Consider the following 9,867-nt stretch of genomic DNA (forward strand, 5'->3'; position numbering starts at 1 on the left):
TTGTTATTTATGAAAATAATTGAATTTTTGTGATGAATACTGCTATTTATGAAAATAATTGGATTTTGCAATGAATTTCATCAAAATTTTTGAAAATTGAAAAATTAATAAAATTCGTGGTAATTTCATAGTTTATGAGGCAAACAAAAAGATGCAAAAATTGAGAATTTTCTAATTAATTCTAAACATTTAATTTTTTCCAGTATACTTTTAATAAAAATCTCTGACATTTCCCTACGTTTCCTGACTTGTGGCATCCCTAAAGAAGAAGTAAGACTTATTAGCCGATGCTGGGTATAAAAAAAATCATCTCATCAGTATTCAAAATGAAAGCTTATCAATAATAATAACAACAGAAACAACAACAACAACAACCCCGTGGAGTCTTTTTGAAGAATTCCTCTAGACAATAATGTGTTTTGGAGAGCGAACATTACTTAGAATCGTGTAGTTGAATTTTATTTATTTGTTTGGGGTGATGTATTCTGGTTGGAGGGTGTGCTGTTGACTAAGGAGAGTCCCTCGGGATGAATCACAAGGAAGGGTGGTTGGATGGATGCATAATTTGAGCCTTGACCCCGCTTGTATATACCGGAGAGCTCAGGAATGTCGAACGTGTTTGCCTCTTTTCTTTTTGTCTAACATCTATTCCCTCTCTTTCTCTCTCTCTCTCGCACTCTACACACACATTCACCTATACACATGCATTTCTCAACAGTGGAATCATTTGTAAAGATTCCAGGACAAAGAGCAACAATCGGAGGTATGGATCTCGCGGTTGACCCCGTGAGGCTTCACTGACAGACAGAAGCGCGAGTCTGTCAAGTCCGCGATCCTAATCTGACAGCGACGTATTGGACGGTCGTGCTGGAACCTCTCGGTAATCAGACATGCCACCATGAACGATTATTAGTCACTGACCACTGGCGATTTCCATATATTTCGATGTAACTCCCATCTCTTTTTACATTTCTTCACTGGAAATCGTTTTCTTCTTCTTCTGCTTCCTCTCTTGTTCTTTTTGCTTGATCGCATCTCGTTTTTTACATGTTTAGGCGAACAAAGTGTAATAAATTTCTTTAATTTTGCTCCTAAGTTTGGAATTTCGATTTCTTTTTTCTGGAATTTGAATGAAGGTCTAGAAATGTCGTATTCAGTATTGAAAAACAAGTTTGAAAATTGGTACGGTTTTTTAATTTGCAAAATATATTTTCTTTGTACAACTCATTTAACCCTAAATTTGCTACTGATAATAATAGCAATCAAGAATTAACAAAAGCTGATGATGCAGATGACAATAGAAATCAAGAATCAATAGAAGCTGCTACAGATGATAATAGCAATGAAGAATCAACTAAATTTGCTGCTGATGATAAAGGATCCAAAATCATAAAAGTTGCTGTTGATGATAATATTAATCAAGAAACAATAAAAATTACAGTAAATGATAATAATTGTCGAGGATCAACAAAAGCCGTCGCAGATGATAATAATGATCAAGAATTTTATCTACTTGCTGCTAATGATAAAGGATCGAAAATTAAAGTTATTGCTGTTGATGATAATATTCCTTAAGTAACAAGAAAAAAAATGCTTCTAATGATCCAAGATCAATAAAAGTTGCTGCAGATGATAATATTAATCAAAATTCAACTAAATTACTACAAATGATAGTAATAAAAGAAAAATAATTAAAAATATCCAGATTGTCAAAACCTAAGAACCTTAACGAAGAAAAATACAACTTAATTACTCATTAATCTACAATTAATAAAAATATTTTCCTAATTAAAGAACATTTTTATTAATCACAGATCTAAAATTCATTCCAAAGATTGTGAGTTTTTCATTCTTTTCAAAGCAACAAGAAATATAGGGACAATTTTCTCATGTTTTACGATCATCATCATCGTTATAAGGTTAGTGTTATTAGAGGTAGAATTTTTGCTGGCTAATGAATCAGGAGGAGGGAAAACGCTTAGTGAGAGTCTCCTTTCCAAAGAGAGAAAGAGAGAGAGAGATAGATAATTTATTGGTCAATCAAAATGACGCATGGAGGTATAAGGTGACACGTCAGCGTACGCAGCTGACCATTAATTTTAATACCCGTCAGCATCAGATCTTTCCTATGGTGATGCTCCTCTCAACGTCCAATACACTGACGACCACATTCATCGACATCGGCTACCGTATAACTATAATGCACGCGTTTATATACATAACGATCATCATCCTTGGAAATTCTTCACATTAGGCTCAATTTTCCATGAGGAAAAATTATTGGTCGCAACTTGACATCCTCTTGTCTCTAATCGTCTATCTGGGGACTACTATTTTTAAATGGGAAAAATCAATCGTTGCGTGTTTCTGAAGACGGGAGATAAGGATCTTTTTAGTGGATAGAACGGGATTCTGATATTTTTGTGACTAAAATTGATTGATGGCACTTTTTAGTTTGTTAAATTAGTCGAAGAAAGTATGCTTTCTTTCTTTTTAATTTTACAGAAGAGAATGCTAGAAAAAAGTATTCGCTGAAGTACATTTTAAGACAATTTCTTGTTGATCTTTATCTTATTCTTGCTCTTATTTTTATTTTTATTTTTATTCTTATCCTAATTCTGCTTGATCGTCTGTTTCAATTCTTATTCTCCCTCCATCACTTGTTCCTCAACCCCCGGAACTCTTATATTTTTCTCACTCGCAAGACTGTAAATCTTGTTTACATCTAAAGAGAAGTTTTCGGGGATTGTCGCGAACTGTCGTCTTGATTCCTTCCTCGAATCACGAGCTCTTAAACTTAATGGCTCAATCCTCAAGTTCCGACAACTCGATGTGTGGGCTACGAACTGGACCCAAAAGATATATTCTCAGCATTTCAGAGAGGGTACACGTATAGGCGCCTTACCGAGCACCAATGGCACAAAACTCTCTTTAGTTTTTAGTACGCCTTGAGCTACAAATGATCAGGATCAGGCCACACTCTCATGCATGAATGCAACGTCAGCTGCTATTCACCAAACTCTTCATTAACCAAATATATCTTCAAACAAGGCATTACCAGTCGGGACAATGATTCCTCAACCGAATATTTTGATATTCATTTTAGCCTCACTATCTGGAATTCAACAAAGTCGACTTGAATTCCAAACTTGACTTCGTCCATGAAAAGGAGAAATTGACTCTTTTTTTGGGGTATTTTTCTTCTTCTCAATCATACAAATTTTATTTAAACACAAAATTCCTCTTTGTTGGTTTTGAAGGAGAAATGCGGGAATTAAGATAGGACTGGTTCACTGGACCATTTGTGACAGTTTTCAGATGAATGATCGCTCTCTGGAGCGATCATCTCTCGCAGGTATTTAGTTTCTCAGTGTCATGTCTATTCTTACGCGTCCGCGCCTCCTAACAAGTCCAGAACTCTAAACACGTCTTAGTTAGTTCCCTCCCTGCAACTCACAGCTCTATCTGACGGACCAACAAGACGATCATTTTTTTTCTCCTCCTATATATGTATAACCAGCTCACAAAGAAAAAAAAACCTTCCAATAATCAAGTTATTCGATACGCAGATGTGTCAAATCCATTTTTTACTAAACCGCAAAAAATAGGCGAATTTGTCATTCAATTCTGTCCAAAGAATCAAAACACTGTTCAGCATAAATGTCAAAAGAATTAATAAGAGGTGATGAAAAATTCATAGCACTATTTTTCGAAAAAAATTACCCCCTTTTCCCAATCTTGCTGACTAACAAATATATTTTCCACCTTAACCACAATTTTATTTTTTCAATTTTCACGAAAACTGAAAATTATATTTTGAAAAAATGTCCCCCTCTAATTATTTTCAGGAATAAAAATTGATTATTTTCCAATAGTGTAATTGATTTTTTGTCATGAAAAATTGAAAACTAACGAGCAAGAATGAGATAATTCGAAACATGATAAAAATACAAAATATCCAATTATATTCCCCTTCCTCTGTGTATATATATAATACTTTCAATCCACTTCCAATCATCATTTTGACAGTAAAATTGTTATAATCAAAAATCGCAGAGTGCTTGTAAACCGCACATGTCCGCAATGATATACCCGCTGATCAGTCTTGGAGGAACAGCAACTCATAAGACTTTTTTTTCGCCTTTAGGTCGAGCAATTCAATTAAACTGCTAACCTTGAACGTTGATTGGTGAATAATGTGCCAACAACACATCACCATTTTTAGTATAAAGGATGAAACAAAAAGAAAATATTGCTTCGAACCATATAGATGGAAGCTGATCACTATCACCATTATTATTATTATTATTATTATTATCATCATCATCATCCTCATGATTATTATTATTGTTATTATTATTATCATCCTCATGATTATTATTATTGTTATTATCATCCTCATGATTATTATTATTGTTATTCTTATCAACATCATCAACTTCATCTTTATCATCATCTCTATATTATCATCTTTATTATCTGTACCAAAATTTATGAAGTTGTCCAAGTTTTGCAAGTTTGCCCCAAAATTTCTGCAATATTCCACGGTAATTTTGTTGCAATATTGCTTACTACAATCTTCCTGCAAGGATGATGTAAGCTTGCATCAAGGTTGACACAAAAATTTAATTTTGTTTTTCCCTGATTTTCAGACAAAATTTTGACTTTTTTCCTGATCCTAAAGAACTATTTATTCATAGAAATTAAAGATTTTCAAAAATTTCAAATTTAAACCTTTTGAAACTCAATTTTTAAGAATATTAATATAAAACATGAAGATATCGATCACTCCGAGTCCAAGCCTCGGAGCAATCTATTTCTTCATGTTTTGTAATTATGCAAGATGGACAAGTGATAAAATCATTATTTTATATTATAAAAATAATGTCACTGTAACTTTTTCAATATTATTTTCATCATTTTAATCCTCTAGAATTTTCAACTAAAACTATCCTTTAAATCAATTGATTTTAATCACTTTTGAAGAAGTTCTTTGAGAATTTTCAAAGCCATTTGTTTACAATTGAATTTTACGAAAATATATTTTCAAATAAATATATATATTAGAAAATAAAAACAGCAAATAATTTTGAAAAAATTCTATTAAGCTTTTTAAAAAAATTAATTCTATTCAGAATTTTTAGTTAAAAGTATGAAAATTTAGATTTTCAAAGATTTTAATTTGAAATCTTTTCAAAATTCAATTATTTTTAAAGATTCACGCTACAATTTATTAACAAATTTTTAAATAATTGTATTCTTTTGACGACTTTAATAGAAGTTTTAAGAATTTTTTCAACTAATAATTTTAATAATAATAATTGAAATTCTGCATAGAGTTTCATTATTTATGAAAATAATTTTTAATTAAATTCTTCTATAAATCCATTATTTTCAATAATTAATTAATTAAAATTTTTCAAAAATCTAAGTTCTTTGAAAGTTCTAATTAAATTTATTTATAATAAATATATAAATTATTTATTTATTAGAATTCGTGGTAATTTCATATATGATGCAAACAAAAAAAAAAAAAAATTCAGAATTTTCTTATGAATTTAAAAAATTTAATTTTTCCTTGTACTTTTAAGGGGGCATATACAGTTATGAGGCTAAAAAAGGGGCTTTTTCTTTATTTATTTTCTTTGAAATGGTTCAATATTTTTGTTCCAAAATTTTTGCACATTATTTGTAATGTTATTAAAAATAATCATTTATTTTTTTATTACAAAATCAAAAAACGAAAAAGATTTTGTTATTAAAGTATACTTTCTTTCGGGAGTGGACGAAGGATTTTGAAAAAACTTGAAATTTTGATTTTCTATAGAAGTTTAAAGTTAAATGAATAATTTTTGTTAAAAAAATTGATCATTTTTTTGTTGTTAAATGTGTTCTAATCATTGAAAAAAAATCCATTTGTCCACTCTCGAGTAAATCGTGTCTAAAAAAAGTTTGTAAAATTTTATAATGATCGGTTCACAATTTTTTTGATATATCATGACCACCGACTTTAAAAATACTGTTTCGAAATAAACGCGTTTTAAGTTTTCAAAAAGGATAAGAATTTTTATAATTTTCTTATTTTTAACTTGCTCAAAATTTTCGATTCCAGGGCCATAATATAAATCCTCCAAAGTCTCTCTAAAGTCCAATATCTCACTTTGCTGCTGCCTTCGAAGGAACACTACCGTTGAACTTTTTACACTTCACTAAATTAAAAAGGCGGCGCTTTAAAATGTTCTATCTCTTAGAATTTTCGTCAAATCAATTCAAAACTTAGGAAGAACATTTGTGAAATGGCGTACATTAATAAAAAAAAAAATATATTTGGAAAATCAATTTTTTTCAAAATTATGACTGTATATGCCTCCTTGATAAAAATTCCTGATTTTTCCCCGAATTCCCTGACCTGTGGCAACTCTGATCATCTTTATCATCAGTAGCAAAAATCATGAAGCTGCTAACCAACATTGAAAAAAGAACTCAGTTTATTTTATGGTACTATTGTAGTCACTACACAGTAGTACAGTGTGTACTAAAATTTCTACCCACACACCACTGGAAATTTCCTAAAAGCTAAGATTAACTTGACTGCAACCTTCGGAATCATTAGTTGTAAAGCTCATGAAACTTGAAGTAGTTCTTTGAATGTCTGCTTTTTCTCCATGTTTGACGTAAAAGTGAACTGAATAATGATACATTAAGAAATTTCAAACTTTCATTTAATGTCCAGTCAACTTTTGCGTCAAGTACTGAAAAACAGTTAACATTTAAAGACAATTCCATAAATGCTAACTTCGTTTACTTCAAAATTTCATGAACTTCGCAACTAAAGATTCTGAAGGTTCCAGTCAAATTAATTTCAATTTATAGAAAACTTTCGGTGCTGTGTAAGTACTATCATCATCATTATCATCTTTATCATCAGTACTAAAAAATCATGAAGCTGATCACCATGAATATTATTATCATCATAATCATTATCATTATTTAAAGTTTTCAACATAATTTTTATCATCCTCGTCAAGATTATCAAACTTCATCGTTATCATCATAATCATTATTATTATCATCATCACTATTGTCTTTATCATCAGTACCAAAAATCATCAGAATCATGCTGATTAGACTGCAATATTGCTAATAGGAACTGTGTGTATATAGTAAAGGAACGATGCGACAAGGAATTCCCGGATGAGCCTCTCTGGATGCAGCATCCGATGAGTCACCGGTCCAGAAGAGGAGAAAGATGGAGCAGAAAGAGAGAGAGAGAGAAGGAGACTGAGACAGAACGGGTTGAGAGAATGCATAAAGAAGAAGAAGGAAGGAGAGAAAAGTAAAGTGCAGTGCCAGTCTTTGAAAATTGAATGTAGTGGGGATGGTTTTCTAAGTGGTGGGACGATGCGCTTGAACGATGGAACTCGGGAGGAAAGGAGGTGGGATTCGAAGTCAGGACCACACACGACGCTCCACGCGTCTGCGACTCGGTTACATTGCTTAATTGTAAACGGCCCAGGGGCTCTCAACCGTGGGCTTCTTATTTTGCAAAAATTTAATATCCCATGACCAATTCGAGGCGAATTAATTTCACAAAAAGGAGAAAGAAAATTGTGCCACGTACCAATTATTGAAATCGAATCATCATTAACAAAAAACAAAAAAATTAGGTCGGCATTTTTTTGCAATCTTCTGCTTCGGTATATTTATCTTTCCTTATTTTCCGCACTTCTGTATAATTCTTCTTTTCTTCTTTAGTTTCTAGATTTGATTTTTTTCTACTTTTATTGTTATCCCCTTTTGTTGTATGCACCTTTCTTCTTCTTCTTAAATTCTATTTTTTATTATTCTTTTCGCTATTTTCGTCATTTTATTTTTCTTTCTCTTCTTTAATTTTGTTTTAAAATTCCTTTCTTACTCTTTTCTTTAGCTCTTTCCCTTAATATTTTATTTTGTTTCTTCTTTTTAGTTTTTTTAATTTTCTTTCTTTTCTTCCTTTTTTTTTTACCTACTTGGTACATTTTTATATTATTTCTTTATCTGTTTTCATTTTTATTTTTCAAATTTAGTTTTTTTTTAATTTTTCTTCTTCTTTTCAATTTTTAGGTCTTTTCTTAATTGTCATTATTAAAATTTTATTCTTTTAAAATTTTCTTTTCAATCCTTCAGTTTTCTTGAATTTCCCTTATAATTCTTTATTTTAAATTTAAACATTCGTACATCCAGTGATTTTTATTAACAAAAATTTTCTTTATAAACTTCTTCTTTCGTTTTTTTCTTACTACCTACATTCTTTTCTTTTTTCTTCTTTAGTTTCTTCAATTTCTTTATTATTTTTCATCTTTCGTTCTTTTTCTTGATATTTTTTTTGTCACTTCTTTTTTAGTTATCATTTTAAGTTTTCTTCTTCTTCTTCCTCTGTTTTATATCTTTCTTTAAGTTTCTTTCTTCGTTCTTTTTCTTAATATTTTCTTTTGTTTCTTCTTTTTTTTTATTTATCTTCTTATTCTTCTCCTTTTTTTGTATATACTTGGTCATTCTTTTATTTTTTCTTTTTTGTTTTCGCTTTTATTTTTCTTCTTCAACTTCAGTTCTTTTATTAATTTCTCTTCTTCTTTTCAATTTTTTAGGTCTTTTTTTAATTGTCATTCTTAAAATTTAATTTTTTAAAAATTTTCTTTTAAATTCTTTAGTTTTTTTAAAATGTTCTTTATAATTTATAATTTTTTTTTCTATTGTAAACTTCTTCTTTTATTTTTTCCTTGCTATCTACTTTTTTTCTTTACTTTTCTTAATTTTCTTTATTATATTTTTCATCTTTCGTTCTTTTTCTTGTTATTTTTTGTCGTCTCTTCTTTAGTTCTTCTTTCAAGTTATCTTCTTCTTCCTCTTTTTTAATTCTTTTTTTAAATTTCTTTCTTACTCTTCTATTCTCGTTCTTTTTCTTGATATTTTCTTTTGTTTCTTCTTTATAGTTTTTCAAAATTTTCTTTCATATTCTTCTTCTTTTCTTCTGTACTAGGTAAATTCTTTTATTTTTTCTTTATTTATTTTCCAAATTTAAAAAGAAATTAAAAAATAAAAATTCAAGATTTTTTAAATTTATTTCAAATTTATGTTTTAATTTTTCTTCTTCTTTTCGATTTTTAGGTCTTTTCTTAATTGTCATTATTAAATTTTAATTCTTTTAAAATTTCCTTTTTAATACTTAAGTTTTTTCTTAAATTTTCCTTGTAATTTTTAATTTTTTTATTTTCTTTTATAAACTTCTTGTTTCGTTTTTTCCTTGCTATAAACTCTCTTTTCTTTTTTCTTGTTTTTCTTTTTTATTATTTTTAATTCTTTTTTAATTTTCTCAATTTTCTTTTCTATTTCTTTTGCAACTTTCGTTCTTTCTCTTGATATATTTTGTCACTTCTTCTTTAGTTCTTTTTTAAGTTTTTTTCTTCTTCCTCTTCTTTAACTCTTTTTTTAAATTTCTTTCTCACTCTTCTTTTTTCGCTCTTTTTCTTGATATTTTCTTTTATATTTTTTTAATTTTCTTTCTTCTCCTTTTTTCTCATAATTGGTACATTTTTTATTTTCTTCCTTATTTATTTTCGCTTTTATTTTTCTTCTTCAACTTTAGTTCTTTTTCAATTTTTCTTCTTCTTTCTATTCGTTCTTTTTCTTGATATCTTCTTTTATTTCTTCTTTTTAGTTTTTTAATTTTCTTTCTTATTCATTTCCTTTTTTCCCATAATTAGTACATTTTTATTTTTTCTTTATTTATTTTCGCTTTTATTTTTCTTCTTCAACTTTAGTTCTTTTTCAATTTTTCTTCTTCTTTCTATTCGTTCTTTTTCTTGATATCTTCTTTTATTTCTTCTT

This window comes from Leptopilina heterotoma, unplaced genomic scaffold, assembly GCF_015476425.1.
Source record: "Leptopilina heterotoma isolate Lh14 unplaced genomic scaffold, ASM1547642v1 Lhet_27, whole genome shotgun sequence".
NCBI lineage: Eukaryota > Metazoa > Arthropoda > Insecta > Hymenoptera > Figitidae > Leptopilina > Leptopilina heterotoma.